Genomic DNA, 21642 nt, shown 5'->3' with positions numbered 1-21642 from the left:
CAGTTCGGAAGTACCCAGCCTTCTTAGAGGCTAGGGCAGTGGCTGAAGCAAAAACTCGGGTGTGGGAGGAGTTTCCGAGAGGCCATGGAAAAAGACTTTGGGACTGCCTCGAAGAGATTCTGGCAAACCGTCAGGCGTCTCAGGAGGGGGAAAGCAGTGCTCTACCTGCACTGTGTATAGTGCTGCGGAGCGCTGCTGACGTCGACTGAGAAAATTGTCAGGCGGTGGAAGGAATACTTCGAGGACCTCCTTAATCCCACTGACACGTCTTCCGAGGAGGAAGCAGAGTCTGGGGATGAGGGGAATGACCATTCCGGGGGCGAGGTCACTGAGGCAGTTAAAAAACTCCTTGGTGGCAGAGCCCCTGGTGTTGATGAGGTCCGCCCCGAGTTCCTGAAGGCTCTGGACGTTGTAGGGCTGTCCTGGTTGACATGCCTCTGCAATGTTGCGTGGAGATCAGGGGCAGTACCTGTGGACTGGCAGACCAGGGTGGTGGTCCCCATCTTTAAGAAAGGGGACCGGAGGGTGTGTTCCAATTACAGGGGGATCACACTCCTCAGCCTCCCTGGGAAAGTCTATGCCAGGGTGCTGGAAAGGAGAATTTGTCCGTTAGTCGAACCTCGGATACAGGAGGAGCAATGCAGTTTTCGTCCTGGTCGCGGAACACTGGACCAGCTCTTTATCCTCTCCAGGATACTTGAGGGTGCATGGGAGTTTGCCCAACCAGTCTACATGTGTTTTGTGGACTTGGAGAAGGCATTCGACCGTGTCCCTCGGGGTGTCCTGTGGGAGGTGTTGCAGGAATATGGGGTGTCTGGCCCATTGCTACGGGCCATTCGATCCCTATACAACCGTTGCAAGAGCTTGGTTTCGCATTGCCGGCAATAAGTCGGACTCGTTCCCGGTGGGTGATGGGCTCCGCCAGGGCTTGCCCTTTGTCTCCGGTTCTGTTCATAATTTTTATGGACAGGATTTGTAGGCGCAGCCAAGTGGCGGAGGGCTTTCGCTTTGGTGGCCTCAGAATCTCATCTCTGATTTTTTGCGGATGATGTGGTTCTGTTGGCTTCATCGGGTGGGGGCCTCCAGCTCGCACTGGAACGGTTCGCAGCCGAGTGTGAAGCAGCGGGAATGAGGATCAGCACCTCCAAATCTGAGGCCATGGTTCTCAGCTGGAAAAGGGTGGAGTGCCCACTCTGGGTCGGGGATGAGTTCCTGCCCCAAGTGGAGGAGTTCAAGTATCTCGGGGTCTTGTTCGCGAGTGATGGGAGAAGGGAGCCGGAGATCGACAGACGGATTGGGGCTGCAGCTGCCAGTAATGCAGACGCTGCACCGGTCCGTCGTGGTGAAGAGGGAGCTGAGTGTAAAAGCGAAGCTCTCAATTTACCGGTCGATCTACGTCCCTACCCTCACCTATGGCCACGAGCTGTGGGTAGTGACCGAAAGAACGAGATCGCGGATACAAGCGGCAGAAATGAGCTTCCTCCGAAGGGTGGCTGGCCTCTCCCTTAGAGATAGGGTGAGAAGTTCGGCCATCCGGGAGGGGCTCAGAGTAGAGCCGCTGCTGCTCCACATCGAAAGGAGCCAGCTGAGGTGGTTCGGGCATCTGACAAGGATGCCTCCTGGGCGCCTCCTGGGTGAGGTGTTCCGGGCATGTCCCACCGGGAGGAGGCCCCGGGGCAGACCCAGGACACGCTGGAGAGATTATATCTCTCGGCTGGCCTGGGAACGCCTTGGTATTCCCCCGGATAAGCTGGAGGAGGTGGCTGGGGAGAGGGAGGTCTGGGCCTCTTTGCTTAGGCTGCTGCCCCCGCGACCCGGCCCCGGATAAAGCGGATGAAGATGGATGGATGGATGGATGGATGGATGGATAAATTGACTAATTAAATAATATTTTTTTATTTTGTCATCACCTACAGACCCAGATTCAGTAACATGAAGTCAGATGCCTTATGCCAGCAATTCTCTCCCTCCAAACCCGCAGAAGGCCCACAATTTTGCCACCTCCATGCTGCATGAGCTCTTGAATCCCTGCTCCACACTCAGCGCGATGAGCCTGACCCTGATAACAGACCTCATAACCATCTGTAGGTTTGATCTGCAGTCCAGTTTAGGTCATGCACTGCCAAATTCACCTGTCACTCAGATCAAAGTTGCTCCATGTCTTTTCTTCTGTCCTGTCAGCCCACACTAATAAGAGATGTCAAAGAATTTGTGTCTGCCTGTCAGTCTGTGCTCAGAATAAGATCACTAGCTCTCCTCTATCTGGGCTCCTCCCCCCCTTTCCCCATCACTTTGGATTTCATCACTGGACTACCACTGTCACCAGGAAACACAGTCACTCTCCTGTAACTGTTGCGTCCTGCCTAGCAAGAGCAGCAAGAGTACTGACAGAGAGTCGGAAGAGAAAGGATATGTCATGGTCCCCGTACCCGCCGGCTGACCCTGTGTTAGGCAAAATGTTTTGTTTTTGTTTTTTGCTCTCTCTCTCTCCTCTGCCGGGGCGGAGCTGATTACAGGCTCCCGCCCCTAGCCCACGCACCTGCGTCCAATCTCCACACCTGCTGCTGAGCTCCAGTAATCCTGAGCCTACTTAAGACAGAGGCACTTTGCTACTCATCGCTGGATCATTTAGCAATCTGCGTCAGTCAACCTGTAGCTTAAAAACTAGAATCCGCGAGTTGTCGTTCTGAGTGTGTTACTAACTGAAGCTTCTGTGCGTAGATCTTTCCTGGACCTGTCCCTGCCCACCTCAGAATCCTGCGAGCGAGTGTGTGGAAGCGTGAGAGCCTGTTTGAGCCCCTCCTCTTCCCCCACGGACCCTGGAGCCCTGGACCCCCCTCGAGCACACTGTACATATATAATCTCTGTTTAACCCAGAATTGAAATTAAAAGTTTTCTGCTCACACAGAAGGTCTTGGACACACCTTGTCCCTTTCCTCTTCCTTTGTCATTGGCCATCAGTAGCACAGTTTCCACCAGCACCCAGTTGGCCAACAGGCATTTTTATGCCTGAAGCAACCCTTTACTTTGTGCTGGGACCAGTACCATGATCCCAGCACAAAGGGCCATAAGCCAGCTAGTAATTATATTACAGTAACTGTTATACTACTGTAGTTGAATTACAAAGGTTATTCATTTATCTGCATGCTAGACAGAGAGAAAAGGAAAAAATCAAAGGACAGGCATTGTTTTCCTTCTTGCACGCACTGCTGATTGAGGAGGAATATGGTGGCACAGTATGATTCAGCCTTTCAGGACTGAACTTCAACAGGCTGACGAGCAGCCAGGCTGCAGCCTCCATTTCTACATGCTCATTATTTTACACCAGAATCACCGTGGCGACCACTTTAAAGTCTGTTTGGGTTGATATGTAAAAGTTAAAAGTAACAATGTATGTGTGTCCTCATTAGGGTAGGGATTTGTGTTGGAGTGTGGCACTGGAGCCAGAGATGAGGCAAGTAACATACGGCAGTATTTTTAGGAAAAGTAGCAGCTAATGCATGTTACTTTACTTTTCTTTGTGTAACAATCTGAATACTGAACATCACTGATGAGGACCCAAGAAGATTTAAAAAATTAGAATATGGACTTAGAGGACTGATGATGCGTTTTTGAATGTTTTTGTCAAGTTAGCAAGAGCAAATAATTTGATCCAATTAGGAAGTGACCACAACTAAGAAGTACATTAGGCAGTTTACAGCAAGACTACTGCATCCAATGTTTTGGTCTACGCTTGGTGTTTGGATGTAGTGCTCTGGTCACCATGGAAACTCATTCCATGAAGCTAATCTGAAGTTTGGAGGTCCGTCGTGATTGGCTCTGCAGAAAGCTGGTGACCTACGTTCACTCTGCGCCTCACCTGCCCCCGCTCGCTGATTTACGTGGCCAACCACTTCATGGCTGAGTTGCTGTCAGTCCCAATCACTTCCTCTTTGTTGTGATGACTTCAACAGGTGACTGTGAAATATTTATTTGTGAGGAAATTTCACAACTGGGCTTGTTGCACAGCTGACATCCTGCCACAGATCCACTCTGGATTTCACGGAGCTTTTTATTTACAAAGAAACATTTTATTTTTATTACACAGGAACAAAAATGTGTTGGATACTGATTCAGGGAGTCAGGTGCAGTTTGACAAGCTGTCAAATTATCCATAAAATAATTTTAATCCATAATATGACCGACTGATGGTTGTGAATGAAAATAACTTCTTACAGGTCAGATGATCAGTAACTAATGATGATGATAACATTAAAATTGCTTTTCATATCACAGTATGACACATTGTTCTCTTTCGCTGCTGCAACAGCAGCTCCCACTGCCGCTCCCAGTGCTGCTCCCACTGGACCCAGCACACTTCCAGCACCGCGCTCCGATACCCACACTCTTCAAGAACTTCTCTTTTCTCTTCCTGTCCTCCTGCACCTCCTGCTTCTTCTTCTTCCACCATCTCTGTATCTTCTCTCTGAATACGTTCAGTCTCTTCTCTGACGGCTCTCTCAGCCTCCTGCAGCATCTCATTGGTGTAACATTTTCCTCCGTTGCTCTGAACCATGGTGTTGATCTTCTCCAGCAGCTCCCTGACCTGAGAGACATCCTCACTTCTTTCTTAAAAACATGATATCCTCCACCACACTGACCTGATGAAGCCGTGCAGACGCTGATTTCCATTTATTAATGTGTCTATGTTAGCTTCATTGTCCACATCATCTCCATGTGTGAACAGCACCATAGTATAATCTGCTGCTTCTTTTCCAAATATCTCCTGAAGGATTTTCACTGTTTCTTGTTCTTCTTTGGTGAATCTGCCAATCTGGATGACGATCAGGAACACATGAGGACCAGGAGCAACAAAGGAGATGCATCTAACAAACTGTTCCTTCACCTCCAACTCAGACACGGTGATGTCAAACAGGCCCGGAGTATCGACGACAGCCAGCGTCTGTCCTTCCACCTCTCCTGTTTCCTTCTGACACTCTGACGTCACTGAAGCAAAAGAGGATGTAGATTTAAAGGCTTTTCTTCCCAAGATGGTGTTTCCTGATGCACTCTTCCCAACTCCCGTTCTCCCAACAAGCACCATCCTGAGGTGAAGGTCCTCTGCATGTGCTGTGGAAGTTAAAGAGATGGCTGTCATTATTAGTGGGAGTCTCTCAGTCATCATGTGGAACAGTAAAATATAAACATGAGACTGACCTTCTGCTTCCTCCTGTACATGGATGACATCACGCTGTGTGTCAGGAGTGAGCGAGGCATCAACGTGTTGATCAGCAGGATCTACAGCGAGGACATCAGCATGTCATTCAGAGTGGATAAGGCTGCGTCCACATGTACACGGGTATTTTTGAAAACTGAGATTTTCCGTTTTCATTTTAAAAAATAATCCCGTCCACACATAAAGGCAGAAATGGAGGAAAACGCTGCTATGAACATGCCAAAGCAGCAGGTGGCGCTAGATTCCTAACCGTGTAGAAATGTTGGCCAATCAGAAGTCTAGAAGCCTCGGTGGGAAAAAGTAAACAAAGCTGGGGCATAGAAGCAGAACCGAGTCGTATGCGTGGACGGACAGTAACTGTGTGTATATGTAAGCATTTAAACACTGCAGAGAGTAGAATTAATAGTATTGTAGAAATTCATTTCACCGAAACAATAACGTCAAAAAATGCGCACACCTTTGACGCTGCATTTTCTCCGTTTTTCTCGTCCACACGTAAACGCAAAAACTGAGTTTTCAAAAATATCCACCCTGGCAGGCATTTTTAAAAATCTCCGTTTTCAGTGACCAAAAACGCCGTTTACGTGTGGACGAAAGGTGCAAACGCATAGAAAAATCTGCGTTTTCAAAAATACCCGGGTACGTGTGGACGTAGCCTAAGTGTGTCTGAGTGTTCTCAAAGAGAGGGACGGTGATCTGGACTGAGGCGTGGAGTCAGACCGTAGAATAAGAGATACCTGAGCATCCACAGGCCAACATGAAGAAGCTGCAAGAAGGTCCCCCCCACGTATCTATAGAGGCAGGAGTTCATGCTTCACCACTTCATGAACTTTGATGACATGAACTGAGGTTAAATGTACAGTTTGATTGTGGAACTGTTGTGTTTCGCTCCCACACAGTGGTGTCTCTGAGCCATGTCAGGCTGAGGGGTAAATCCCCAAAACAGTTGCTTTTTACTGTAAAGCAATAAAGGTGTTTAGACACACACTGAGTGAAGAAGAAACACCCAATGCATCATGGGAATCCCCCAGCAGCCTACGTCTATTGCAGCATAACTAAGGGAGGATTCAGGGTCACCTGGTCCAGCCCTAACTATATGCTTTTAGCAAAAAGGAAAGTTTGAAGCCTGAATCTTGAAAGTAGAGATAGTGTCTGTCTCCTGAATCCAAACTGGAAGCTGGTTCCACAGAAGAGGGGCCTGAAAACTGAAGGCTCTGCCTCCCATTCTACTTTTAAATACTCTAGGAACAACAAGTAGGCCTGCAGAGCGAGAGCGAAGTGCTCTAATAGGGTGATATGGTACTACAAGTAGAGATGGCACGATACCCCTTTTTTATGTCCGATACCGATATCATAAATTTGGATATCTGCCGATACCGATATGAATCCGATATAGTGTTTTTTAATCAACAAAACTGTTTTTTAAATATCTTGCTGCATTTTGTATAAGTTCATACTCAAGTTTAAAACAACAACTACACTAAAGCTATTCTGTTATACCTGTATGCAAAAAAAAATATTTCATAGTTCAGCAACACTGATCAATCTAATAAACTTAGACCTACACCATCCTCCCTATTCTGGTATTTTAAAGAGTACTTAGCATATAATATTAAGCAACCTAACTAATAGGGTTCCAACTCCCAGCAACAACAAAAATAAATAAATAAAAAATAGGGAACCACCCCTCACGCTCCACCTCATGATGCTTAATCAACGTAATCAACCTTAATTTGATGCAGTGTGAAAAAAAATGCACAGAAATCAATTATTTTTCAAGAAATATTAAATAGATTCAACATCTTTCTTCAACAAAATTGCAGACTGCACAGATGGTACCTTCCCAAAGTAAAAAGTACTATAGCTTACTAGGGTATATATATTAGACTTAATAGTCACTATATACTGTAATTGACTTCTATTCATTTTACATCAAATTAAAACTTTGGGTGTCAGATAATTATTTATTACAAGCTCGACATTTTAAATGAGAATAAGAAAGAAAAGTATGTCTTTGTGCCCCCTTTTCCCAGTTAATGCCCTATCGGCCCCCCTGGCTAAACTTTGCTAGATCCGCCCCTGCACAGTTACCAGCGTCAGCTGTAGAAAAAGATCCTGGTGTGGAAAGTTATATTAAATACATTCTAACAACAGCTGATCAAGCTTAAACGTGCTGCTGTTGTTCAGCCGCTGGTTTCCTCTTTCTGGTGCAAAGTGGGCCAAAAACAAACCAGAGAGACGGACTCGAGACAGAAAAGCCGATCAGCTGATCATTGATCAGTTTCATGATTGAAGCAGCAGCAAGAAGAGGCAGTCGCTCCATATATCGCTTGTTAAGCTTAACGCAGGAATGCTTTACAAACATTCAGAGATGGACTTACACACTTGCTTTACTTCTCTCGGGATAACTTTGTCGGAGATGAAATGCCGGGTTGCTAGCGAAGCTCCAAATGCTATCCAGACCACCGACAGGTCCGGCATGCCACAGCCGCTCTATCACGTGATGCATACTGCTCCGACGTGCTAACGTTCTGAGGTGAGTTACGGCGTGTTGCAAGTTTTGTGAGGTGCTTTCGTGATATTTAATGGATCGGATTACATTTTTTATTTTTCTCCGATATCCGATCCAGTAATTTAGGTCAGTATCGGACCGATACCGATACGTAATATCGGATCGGTCCATCTCTAACTACAGGGTCATTAAGATAAGATGGGGCCTGATTATTTAAGACCTTGTATGTGGAGAGCAGGATTTTGAATTGATCAATTATTAAGTCATGTACTAACAGAGACTTGGAGGAGAGAGACCTAATATTTAATAATCCACATTTCACTGTTTTACTCTTTGGATACTGTATTGTTCTTTCTTTGTGATTGTTTATGTTTAAGTTGTTTTTTGCTGGTTTTTAGTTTGTTTTTGTCCGTTTGGGAGCTGACACAGTCTCTATGGAGATGGGGGGTTTTTTTTGGGGGGGGGGGGTAGCAGGAGGAGAGAAGCTGCAGAGAGGCGTGTAAGACTGCAACTCTGCTTCCTGGTCCCAACTCTGGATAGTCATATTTTGGGGGGTTTAATAATTTGTCCATATTTCTAGAAATGAGAGCTGCTCCATCCAAAGTGGGATGGATGCCGTCTCTCCCTAACAAGACCAGGTTTCCTCCGTCATCGTTAAGCTGAGGACGTATTTATATAATTTCACCTGAAACCTGCAAACATTATTCTGTGGTTATATATAACCTATCTGGTCGTTAAGTCTAACGTCACTAGCCGTGTCTGGACTAAACTCCGCTGCAGGTCCATATATCAAACGATCACTGTGGCATTACTGAGAGTTGAAAAACTGTCTAAAGTCTTTCATCTTTAATAAAATGATCAGCGTTCTGCCTCTACAGGTGTAACAATTGAGTTTAACATCCAGGCATCCATGAAAACGGAATTTATGACATTTAACGGAGTTAGAAGTTAGCAGGGAGTTAGCTCGCTAGCTTCTATCTAAATACAATATAGCATGTCCTGACTGCGGGGTTTTGGAAACAAATTCAAACGTACAGCTCTGCTATCACTTCCAACATAAATGAAGACAGAAAACTAAACAGCAGTGACGTTTGTAGGGTTACTGAAGTTGGGCTAGCTGGTATATAATGATGTGCTACGTGACCGCTAGCGACACAGCTATTTAGCATAATATAAACAAGCTAACTTTTTTTCCACTCGATAAAAGTTAACTGTTTCTCGGTGGTCAGGAACAAATGTAATCGCATGGCAGGATGCTGTAAAAGGACCAAACTTCAGCCAGAGAACAACTGAGATAATCCATCCACAATACGAGGTTAGTCATTCATATACTGCTGCATGGGCTGGGCTGTAGTTACATCCTAAGGTTTTAAAACTGAGCTTATTCTTATATTCTATTTATCCCTTTGTATATTTTATTTATATTTGTCTCTGTATTTATATATGTGTGTGTGTGTGTGTGTGTGTGTGTGTGCGTGGTGCGTTATATATATATAATATAATATAATATATATAATATATATATATATATATAACAATTCTGTAACTGTAACTTCGGTCGTTGCTGTGCTTTTTTTGGAAGTCGAATTCCCAGAGGAACCCACCCGAGGGATTAATAAAGTTCTATCTTATCTTATCTTATCTTATCTTATCTCATCTTATCTTATCTTATCTTATCTTAAATAAATGATTAGCGGTAATAAAAGCCGAGGGAGGTCAACAGTGATCACTGACTGTTTTAGGAGCTTTTAGAGATTAAATAGAAGAAAATACAAAACATTAAACATGTTAACAACACAAAGCCATATTAAACGCAGACTACTTTAGGCCCGGAAGTAGGATCGTCACGTCATCACTTAAAGACCGGATAGAAGTTAATGAGGGTGTATATATACTGAGATGAGTGCAACAGGTGTGGAAGAAAGCACAGGTAACATTACTGAGGGCAGAGAAAACTTGACTGAAATCAAACTGGAAATCACCTGAACTAAAACATCACATCGATCCAAACTAGTCACTGTCAAAAAAAAACGAACCACAATTAGCTCAACACTGAGAAGTTAGTCAAACTGGCAGAACAGCATTACTCTGATCATCTACAGGAAATCATTTAGAGTCCGTTCTGTCGAGTCGGTGCTGCAGACACCTCTGAGCTTTCACTCCACTTTGTGGACACAGTTCACAGTCACCGTCCGTGGAAGCTCCGTCTGTCGATTAGTGTATACACTCAGGGATGAAGCTTGAGTTATTGATTTGTCTCTTTAGTCTCGCGCGTTTATTAAGAAGACAAATGACAGGCTGTGGTTGGTGTGCCTGTGTAACACAGACCTGTTCTCACGCACTGCATGAACCACAAAGAACTCAGGTGTGGTGTTTGAAACAAATAAAAACAAAACATTAAAAAGCAACAGAGATTAAAGAGAGACGTCGGTCACAGGAATAACTCATCACAGCTCAGGTAGAACTCTGCAGTTTCTCAGTTTCTGACTTTTATTATAAAAAGTTTGTCTGAACAGTAAATCAGAATAAAACTGTAGATGTATTACGAGGTAGTGAGCCGGCCATGTTGGTGCTGCTCAGGGTTAAAGCTGTGTCACAAGTCACATGCCTGCTGCCAAAATGTTTTGCATGAGCTGGTTGTTGTACCGTGACGATCGTCCTCCTTTAAATGGCAAGTGCCAGACCTGTCCTAAACACAGGAACAACCACTCGGGCCTGTGGCACCAAACACGGGGAAACAGCCATCAGTGGCTCTTTATGGGAATTATGAGAATAAATATATGTGCAAATATAAGAATGTATGTGCGTCACTATATATATATACTATATATTGTCATGGCCTGCGCTGGCAGACCATGGGGAGGTGGGGAAACAGGACCCAGACGCCGGACTCTTCAGTGCAGACAGTGTTTATTTACAAGGTGGTGAAGTAACAACAATAAATCCCCCTGTGTCCCAGACTGCCGTTCCCGTCTTCATCCAGTGTCAGTGCTCTGTGTCTCCACTCCTTAGTGTGGTCCGTGGTTGCTGCCCTCTCGTCCCGCAGTTCTCCTGGGAAAGTAACAGAAGCAGCCGTGGAATACACCTCAGTAACAAAACTCTAATTCACTGACTTCTAACTGGAAACTAACGGAAGTCTCACGAATCGATCCAGCGTCAGAAAGAGCTGCACCACACTCCTAAGTAGCTCCTCCGACGAGGCTTGATCAGCTGCAGGTGTGTGCATCTTCCTCAGGTGTAGCCAGCCACCTGGCAGACCCACCAGGCCTGATGGTGCCTGTAAACCATCCTACCAGAAACACCCAGACCCATACATGGACCCATACACATACCTGCAAGCAGGGAAACCAGGGACAGCCACACAATACATCAAATGTACATATAACAAGTAATATAAATCCAAAACTGCTTATGGGCCCTGGGTCCCTCAGACCCCGGTCTCTGACAATATAAGACAGATGAGTCAATACTTCTGCCAACAGTGTATTTTGAGGTTAAAATGTTGCCTCTCTATAAGTTAACAGAGTAAACAAACTTGAGCGGTCGATGGTACTGACTGACGTTGCATGGAATGATCCAGTTATCAATCATGATGATTGATAACAAGACTAAAAGTTTTTGGTTGATGGCTAAAAGGAAACATTTGTGAGCCAGTTTCCAACCATGTGGCCTCCTCCCACGACTACAGGTTTATTTATGTGACTGAGCGTGGAGTGGTATACTAACCCACTGAGGAATCTGCCCTGTAGTCACTTTAACAAGTCATTAAGTGCTGATGTGACAGCTGGAGTGTTGTTCCTGTATGTGATATGGTGGCATTAAAGGGAGGGCCAATCTTCATGAATGCACAGAGCTGATGTCAATACGGTAGCTGTGACAGCTTTCACAATCCTGAGCAGCACCAGCATGGCCGGCTCGAAAGCTCGTAAGTACATCTACAAGTTTTATTCTGATTTACTGTTCAGACAAACGTTTTATAATAAAAGTCAGAAACTGCAGAGCTGCCTGTTTACCTGAGCTGTCAGTCTTTATTTCTGTGCCCTGTGTCCATAATCTTATTTATCTGTTACTTTTTAAAATTTATGTTTATTTGTTTGAAACAACAAATCCTGAAACATGTGGTTCATGCAGTGGTAAGAACAGATTTGTTTTATGAACGTTTACAGCCAACAGAGCCTGCCAATCCACCCAGTCTTCACTTTGAATGGCATGGATGGATGGATGGATGGACAGACAGACAGACAGACAGACAGACAGACAGACAGACAGACAGACTTTATCAGTAAATCTGATTTCGGGGGATTTCGATGTGCGGAGTAATCCTGTTCTGCCAGTTTGGTTGCTGGTTCTCGTAAACTTCAGGGAATTTATGGTCAGCATTCTCGTCTTTGTTTTGATTGATGTGTGATTGTTTTGGATTGTTCAGATGTTTAGTCATGAGTCATTTCCTGTTTTATTTCAGTAATCAGTCCTTATGTAATGCTGTAAGTTTTTACTTCCCCCATTCCTGGGTTTTCCTTCCTTGGTACTTCATCATCACCTATCCCTGATTCTGTATATGTAACTGTCCTAGTGTGACGAGCTGGTTGAGGGAGTCCCACTAATAACAGCAGTAATCTGTTTATCTTCTTCAGCAGTTGAACATGTTCCACACCTGAGGATAGTGCTTGTTGGGAGAACAGGAGTTGGGAAGAGTGCATCAGGAAACACCATCTTAGGAAGAAAAGCTTTTGAATCTAAAGCTGCCTTTTCTTCAGTGACAGCAGGGTGTCAGAAAATCACAGATCAGGTAGACTGTCAGATCCTGGATGTTGTTGATACTCCAGGACTGTTTGACACTGATAGACCTGAAGACGAGCTGAAGAGAGAGGTTGCCAGATGCATCTCCTTTGCTGCTCCTGGTCCTCATGTGTTCCTGATCGTGATCCAGATTAGCAGATTCACCAAAGAAGAACAACAAACAGTGAAAATCCTCCAGAAGATCTTTGGAGAAGAAGCAGCAGGTTATACTATGGTGCTGTTCACACATGGAGATGATGTGGACAATGAAGCTAACATAGACACATTGATAAAAAGTAGTCTGTCTCTGAGTAGCTTCATCCAAGAGTGTGGAGGAAGATATCATGTTTTTAACAACAAAATCAAAGATCCCTCTCAGGTCAAAGAGCTGCTGGAGAAGATCAACATAATTGTTCAGAGACATGGAGGAAAATATTACACCAACGAGATGCTGCAGGAGGCTGAGAGAGCCGTCAGAGAAGAGCAGGAGCGACTTCTGAGAGAAAATATATCGATGGAAGAGCAGGAAGCAAGAAGGCGTGCAGAGAAAAGAACAAATTCCTGAAGGCGGTGGGGATCGGGGCGGGAGTGGGAAGTGTGTTTGGTCCACTGGGAGCAGCTCTGGGAGCGGCAGTGGGAGCTACAGCTATAGCCGTGAAAGACAAAGAGTGTGTTACTCAGTGAATTGATCCTTTTTTCATCATCTTTGTGCTGGATGGACTTTACTACGAGGTTACCCACTGTGGGTTTGGAGATGATGGCATACTCACGTCCCTTTATAAGAACCTTGAACTTAAACAAGTCCAGATGCTTTTCTTTCCAAGCTCCTTGGACGACCCCGACCTGGACCACCGAGACCTTCACAGACCATCATGTTTACATTTCCATGGTCTGGTTTTGGTGAAGGACAACAAACCTTCATGAACACACGGAGTCTCACTTTGTTCATTTCTTACTGTCAAAACATGAAACTTAAAAAAAAAATGGTTTATTTTGTTAACTACACTGGTCGACATCAAAGCCTGCCTGAGAGATAAAAGCCAAATATGTATGTGACTGGTTACTGTTTCCAAGATGTTTGATTTTAATCTTTAACTTTTCATCGGTTTACTTTGCTCATATAATGTTTGACTTCAATTCAAAACATCAGAAAAAGCACATTGCATTAAAAATATTACTATGAAACATTAGTTCACACTAAAAACAAATAAATAAAAAAATGTAATCTAGTTACCTCCCAGCCTGCCTGCAGGTCAACATGTGTGTAGCTGAGATATATACAGCTATATATATATATACAGTCTGCAAATATAATAAATCATTACTGTAGTAACCTTTGTTACAAAAACTAATGACATCGCTCTAACATTTACACAACACTGCCCTCATCAGGTCAGACTGGAATGACAACCAACCAGTAAACTGTCATCAAAGACTTGAGCTGACACTGAGGTGTAGTTTATGTAGTTTACTGTCTGTAATTCACGTTTACCTGTTTGTGTTGATTCATTCAGGCCTGAATACAAATGCGCAGTAATCTGATTACCTCAGTCTGTCACTGACAGAGCTGTGCGTGTGTGTGTGTGTGTGTGTGTGTGTGTGTGTGTGCGTGCAGCGTTTGTTTTGAAGCGTGTTGAAAGAAGAACAAAGCGTTCCTCTGTTGCATCTTTCCCCGGCGTCTCTTCTGTTCCTCACATTAACGAGAGCTGTGTGCTGATTGGACGGCTGTGATTAGCTGCCAAAGAGTTTAAAACGCTGAAAGAAACGTCGACAGGGAAACAACCTTGAACATTAGAAATGGTTAGCGGAGTTTGGTCCAGACTGTTCTGAGAGGAACAGGAAACATGAGGACACGAGGACACGATGACGGTCTGAGAGGCCTTCAGGGAGGAGGCAGCTGATGGAGGTGGCGACAGGTAAGACTGATCAGTCAGCTGACGGGTTGTTTAGGTGTGGAGGTGGTGGGAGGTGTGGTTTTACTCTGTTAGTCTGTCACACAACTGTTTTTATCACGATATCTCAACCGAACGATGGATCTGACAGCTGCTGACTGACGGTCGCCATGCCAAACACCTCTGAATCCAAGTGCAGCCATGTTTGAGGGGGAGGTCATGTGACCCTGCGGTAGAGCGGGACAAAAACAGGAAACATCTCTATTAAATGTCAGCTCTTCACTTTAACTCTGAACAGATCTACAAACCTCTGCAACAAATACCACGAACAGCAAAATCAGTTTTAAAGCTGGAAGATCCAAATCTGACCTGAAAACAAAGCTCTTCATGCTGTTTGTAGGTCAAACCCTTTCTTTGAAAAGTAAGCTGTCAGGTAGGTGGTACGTTCCTCTTTCTACGTCTCCAGAAAGAATGTGACAACCAATCACAGCAGGCTGTCCCTGCCGCTGATCCAGTCTAGCATCAGTCACACAGAGCGAAGAGTAAAAAGTGTTTCATGCGTTTCAGATTCTTTGAGAGGTTTAAAATTGTCTTCAGACGATCGCCGACGAGCTTTGGTCAGAGCTGCAGGAAGCAGCCTGCTGGCATCACGCCGGCGCTCACAGAGTTAAAAACACTGACTGGGATCAGCGTGTGGCCGATGCAAAGATCAGACAGGTGCGATGCATCAGGTGTTTCCCTGCTGACATTTAATCTCCTCTGAAAGGTTAATCTGAGGCTTTTAATTTGGCGCAGGGCTTTTAATGTGAAAATCGTCAGACAGATGGAGCTCCGTCAGGCTGCTGATTAAAACAACAGCAGTTTATTATCAGCGACTCATTAGAAACAGGAAATGATTATCAGAAACACACCGATCAATAAGTCTGACCTCAGGTATGAATAAACAACCAGAGCTGAAGTTTGGATTTATTAACAATAATCAGAAAACAAGAGAGAAAAAATAAAGAAACAAAAGGTAAAACAAATAAATCTATCCAAACAATAAAATAATAAATACAAATTTATTTTAAAAACATTTCACAGGAAAATGAACAAATAAAAAAAAGCAGGCTTCAGGCTATGGCGTCTATCTGAACGGCAGTAAAGCCTTGAGCTCGACACACAACAGCTAAAGACACTTTCTGTTCGTACTCGCCCCCAAAACAAGCTACTGCTCCAACCCAGCCAATCAGGATGCAGATTACAGAACACTGATCTAAACTGAAAACAACGAAAAGATGGACCAGACACTGAGAAGATGGAAGAAGCTAGCGCCCTGCGGACCGAGACGCATGTTCTGGCTGAACACTTCAACTGTGAGACGTTACAACATCCACCTTAGAAATAAAGGACAGAACTGGAGCGTTTCAGAGAGGCTCGCCTCAGCAGCCCCATCGAGTGGGACATAGGCTGCACGGCCAAAACATCCCAAACGGCCCAACCCGAGCGATCATCAGGACGAGGCGAGGTGACGAGAGCGGCCGCGAAGCACCACAGATGCCATGTGATGATTTTCTCTGCGCTGACGAGAGAAACCGGGTGAAACAGCAGCTCCTGTGGACTGATCTCCCATCACGGCAGCCGGCACCTCCTCCACTCCATCAGAGGTGGAAGAATTCATACGAAAGACCCGGAAACAAAATGATGGATAAATTCATGTCCACTCTGGAAGTGATGAACAACCTCAGCTCAGAGAAAATAACACGCTGTAGTCGTAGCTGTGCAGGCATGACGCAGGCATGACGCAGGCATGACGCAGGCATGACGCAGGCATGACGCAGGCATGACGCAGGCATGACGCAGGCATGACGCAGGCATGACGCAGGCATGACGCAGGCATGACGCAGGCATGTAATATTTAATTCCTGTAAATGTTCTTTGGCTTCTCAGTTAATATGGTCGCAGTGAGTTTAAAGCTTTGAATTAACAACAGGATGTTTTTTCTGCTCCTATACGATCAGTAGCCAAACAAGTTTCAGTGACAACAGGAGGGAATCTGTGACATTTCCACAGGTCGGGTCCTGGGTTGTGCTTTATAAGAGTTGAGTGTTTAATAGTCATTTTCGTTCCTACAGCTGAGACGAATGCCAGTCAGTTTGTTTAAAGGGCACAAACTGAATGAAACGGCTCTCCTGGAGCGTGAGAGGCCTTAGGAAATGTATTAGACTATAGAGAGTAATGAAGAGACTCAAACAATGTCACCCAAAGGACGTCTTCATTCAAGACACACCCGTGTGGGAGTGAAATTGCTCGGAGAAGGACGAGGTTCAGGCTTTTTCTACCCACCTCTCATCACATGCTGATGGAGGTGGGGACATAAATCATGACCCATCTTAGACCCACAGGGAGCTTCATCATCATACAGCGCTCAGTGATGAACAAAGACTTCATTATGGTTCATTTATACGGCCCAACACAGGTGACCTCAGCTTTTATATGTTCCTCTATACTGCAGCTCTAACTGTACCTTAGATCCTGGGCTTGACAGATCATCAGGTTTCAGACTATAACTATTCAGTTATACAACATTTCATGTCCGAACTGAGCCTAAATGCAAGGAGACGAGAAATCCCAACACAGAGAGCACAGTCCTGTCGCTCAGCCACAGTCGCATAGATTGTTTCCTTATTTCAAACTCTCAACTCATCGATCTTTAGCATTCAGCCATCACTGCTGGGTACATAACCCAAATTTACTGATGACGGTTTCTACTTCACTAACTCTGAAGCTACAGCCTCAGCCAGAGGGGGGCCTTTGAGGTAATTATACATGGACAGATGAGGGTTTACACAGAAAACAGATCAATAAAACTGAGATGTTGGACTTGATGCTCAAATAACAGAAGTGGAACTAGAGATGAATTTGAATGACACTAAAGAAAAAACAACAAAATCTATTAAAACGAAAAACATGATAAATTAAGTTCAGACAGCATCAGCCGAGCGTCGACAGACCTGCGGCGATCAGGGAGCGAGAGCAGGAAAACTTTGGTGCATCACAGTGAACGAGAGAGAAACAATAAATGAAATTAGAACCGCAGATGAAAACATCACAGATCCTCAGAGAACAAATGATCTCCTTATTCCTCACAACTAAGAGGACGACCGAAGACCAGCTGGTGTCAGACCATAATATGAGCTAGAGCTTGGTGTTAACTGGGAGGAAGCCGAAGCAACAGCCTCTAATCGCCAACAATGAACAGCTGCCCGACGCGCCGCACAACATAAAGACTCACAACCATACACAACGTAAGAATCGTTAGACTCTATCAACGTCACTTCACTTTGTCGAGAAGCTGGGACTGAATCAGACTCTCTGTCATCATGACTTAACTTTCAATGTAATGCACAAATTAAAAACAGGAATATTTTACCTTTGTAAGTATTAAAGACACAGTGGTTGCGCCCCCTGTAGGATAAGTTAGTGGAACGCTACACTTTAAAAGAGCTACCTCTGTCTATGCGTGATGATAATGGTACTGCCCAAAACCTGGGAAACCACCTACGAAATGTGAATCCTACCAATCCCACTAATACAGATCCCAAGTTCACAGTACTGGCAAAACGACTTGAGGGGAGCTTCATCTCTCTGCACAACGTAAACATGCAGACATGGCTCTGCTTCGCTGGACGCAGAACAACCTTTGACAGCGTCGAGCAGAGCTAGCTTTATGAAGCACTTCCTCAGTTTCAGCTTTGGCACTATTTTACGACTTAGGTTAAACTAATGTAACATAAACTGAGAGCCTCCGTTATACCAACAACATCTATACCCTTCAATCTAAGCAGAAGTACATGTAAAGGTAAATGATGAAAGGTACATACGTGTGAGTGAGTTTATTTTGTAAGGGGGTAAAAATCCACAGAAACAAGGCAAGGAAAACCTAAACTGGACATAACTAACAAAACAAACCTGAAACCAAAAAACAGAGCTGCAGGGAGACACGGAGGAAGCTACGCAGACAAACCAGCAACTAACAGAGGCAAACACAAGGCTTAAATACACAGAGGGATACACAATGTGATGTTTGTGTTTTGTATGTATGGTCGGCAGGGCATCTATCTTAATTGCTCCTTGGGGATAAATAGAGTTTTTTTTGACTTGACTAAACCACAGATGTCCAACTCCAGGCCTCGAGGGCCGTTACATGTTTCCTTGATCCAACACAGCTGGTTTAAATGGCTAAACGACCTCCTCAACATGTCTTGAAGTTCTCCAGAGGCCTGGTAATAAACTAATTATGTCGAATTATGCGTGTGTGTGTGTGTGTGTGTGTCTACATACATGTATTATTTTTGTGAGCTTTGTTTAAAACATCAGTAAATGAATAAAAAAATAAAATAAATGTAAAAAGTCGAAAACAAAGTGAACGATAAACCTCAGACTCACCTGTCAATCATTCACCTGTCAGAATCACAGCCCCGAAGCCCCGCCCCTGGGAGCGCTGTCCTCAGCCAACGGTAGTCTTGTCCGTCTGTGGCGCCCGCGTGTGATTGGCTGGATCCTGATTGGCTGTTGGCGGCAGAGAGGAGGGGTGAGAGCGGAGTGGAGTCAGCGTGAGCGGCTGCTCGTGGACAGACGCGCGCGGGCGGCGGATTAAACAAGGGTTCGGACATGGCGGGCTCCTCCATCCGGACCTCCAGCCCTCACACCGACTCTCTGCTCCACTCCGACCCGCCTCACAGTGCTTCTGTCCCGGCCGGCCCCTCGCGGCTGCCCGGCGGCAGTGTCGCGCACGCGGACTGCCGGATGGTGGACGTGCACGGCGTGCAGGTGGCGTCGTTCACGGTGGACGGTGCGGAGCTGCTGTGCCTGCCGCAGGTGTTCCAGCTGTTCCTGAAGCACCTGGTGGGGGGGCTGCACACCGTGTACACCAAGCTGAAGCGCCTGCGCATCAGCCCCGTGGTCTGCACCGTGGAGCAGGTGCGCGTGCTGCGCGGGCTCGGAGCCATCCAGCCCGGAGTGAACCGCTGCAAGCTCATCAGCAGACCCGACTTCGAGACGCTGTACCGGGACTGCACCTGCGCCAGGTGAGCCGGGCCGGAGGGAGGAGGGGATCAGCTGGAGTCTAGTTTACTTCATTGATTTGATTTGAGTTGTTTATTTGAGGTTTTCTGACACCGGAAACGATCAGCGTGTTTGATCAATAAGTTTAAATAAAGTGAAAGCGTTTGAGCAGCTGAGCGCGTGATGAAATCAGCTGTTATTGATTGTTGATATTTTCTGTTGTTTGTATTCTGTATACCACCTTTTTAAACGGTAACTGTAACGGAATACAGTTACTCCTATGTTCTATTTTAAATACGCTGGTAAATGTACTCTGTTACACCCAGCACTGTTTGGCTGATCGATTAGCTTCAGCCAAACACGCCACTCTCAGAGCCAATCACAGTGATCGGGTCAATAATGATGATGACGATGATGTCATCAGCATGTGTGTGACATATGGACGAACATGCTACCAAAACAAGTTGAAGCACACACACACACACACACACACACACACACACACACACACACACACCGTGGTCTTTCTGCTTGCATGAGGACCGTCATTACCATCAGGGCCCGGTGGGGTCTTGTCACGCTGAGCCTTAAGGGGAAGGTGGCTGTCATCTATATCCTGTTATGATATTATCGGTCTGTGGTTTATATGATGATTCCTGCAGGTCCAAAGACATCACTGTGCCCTGTACTTTTGAATCTTTAACACCCTCCACTCAGTGAATCTTTGGTCGCTGCTGTTCGTCCTGCGGTAGAACAAAGACACAAATTGATATGTTAGGGGAGTGTGTTTGTTTTTGTTTGGCAGGCTCGAAAACATTTGTAAATTAAAATTAGGATTGCCGCTTATGAAGAGATCCACCAGCATGAGGGGACAGAGGCCCCCATTAAACAGAAATTAACTCAGTCCCCACAAGAACACAAAGACAAGTTCACAGAAACACAAATCTTCTGAGTGCCAGTGTCTGCGTCGCATCCAGGTGTGTGTGTGTGTGTGTGTGTGTGTGTGTGTGTGCGTGTGTGTGAGTGTGAGTGTGTGTGTGTGTGTGTGTGTGTTTGCGTGTGTGTGTGTGTGAGTGTGTGTGTTTAATCACGTGAAGGTAGGTTTCTGAACGTGGATCAAAAAGTTTTTTTAATTATTGGATTATGTAAATACCCCTCAACTAATTAAATTAACAAAGAGAAGCTCTGTGTGCATGTGAGTGTCCGCGCGCGTGCGTATGTGTGTCTGTGTGTGTGTCCGTGCTTGCATGTGTGTGTATGTGTGTGTGCGTGCGCGTGCGTGCGTGTGCATGTTGTATGGTGTTCATTGATGAGGATATTCATAGAAATACAGACTTTATCATTTGAGCAGCCGTTTCCTGACTGCAGTCATCACAGCTGGAACATCAGCCTGTAGCAGGACAGTGTTAATGTTTTTAGTCCTTTATTTATCCAGGTAAAAATCTCATTTTCAAGAGAGACCTGGCATCATGGCAACAAAAGTCAAAAATACATGTACCACATTAATACATAACATCTAAAAAAAATACAATATCCCGTACAAACCTGTGAAAAATATACAGTAACAGATCAACTGAGTGCGACATTAAAAACAGTCACACTGAGTAAAACAGTGACATCACACATGCTCCATCAGTATGTATCATCATGTTGGACCTGCTTCACTCATGAATGTATGAGTTAAAACAGGAAACAAAGCGTTTTTGCACTTTACTGCTCGTGTTTGAAGCTTTAGCTGACATGCACTCAGTGGGCGCTCGCAGGTCAAGTTTTTTTTTTTCAAAATTATTACTCCTGTTAAAGTAGGTCAGCTGTTCAAGAGTCTGATAGTAGTGAGGAAGAAGGAGCTGTTGAGTCTGGATGCTCTGGATTTCTCACTTCTTCTTTTTTTCTTTCCTGTCCCGTTTGGATCTTTAACCATCAGAATTGTTGTCTTGAGGCCAAGAAAGATGCCCAACGGATTTACTTTAGCAAGTGGATCATCATGGCCTTGCCATATTGGTCCATTTGATTGACCTTTATTATAATTATGTATTTATTTTATTTTCAGTTGTTACAGACGAGACAGACATGACTGGGGGATAGGACAGGGAGGGAGAAAGAAGGAAAGAAAGAAAGAAGGAAAGAAAGAAGGAAAGAAAGAAAGAAGGAAAGAAAGAAAGAAAGACACCTGGATAACCTGTCGAGAGAAGAAAAAA

At 44.9% G+C, this 21642-nt stretch overlaps 1 pseudogene; it reads left to right on the top strand.

Annotated features, from left to right (window-relative positions):
• Positions 1–13190, top strand: part of LOC113017621 (GTPase IMAP family member 8-like) — a 29810-nt pseudogene extending 16620 nt beyond the window's left edge.
• The last annotated feature ends 8452 nt before the right edge of the window (positions 13191–21642 follow it).

Source organism: Astatotilapia calliptera, unplaced genomic scaffold (assembly GCF_900246225.1).
Source record: "Astatotilapia calliptera unplaced genomic scaffold, fAstCal1.2 U_scaffold_165, whole genome shotgun sequence".
In the NCBI taxonomy this organism is placed as follows: Eukaryota; Metazoa; Chordata; class Actinopteri; order Cichliformes; family Cichlidae; genus Astatotilapia; species Astatotilapia calliptera.
The sequence above is the reverse complement of the archived record's forward strand: the minus strand, read 5'-3'. Positions and strand labels throughout refer to the sequence as shown.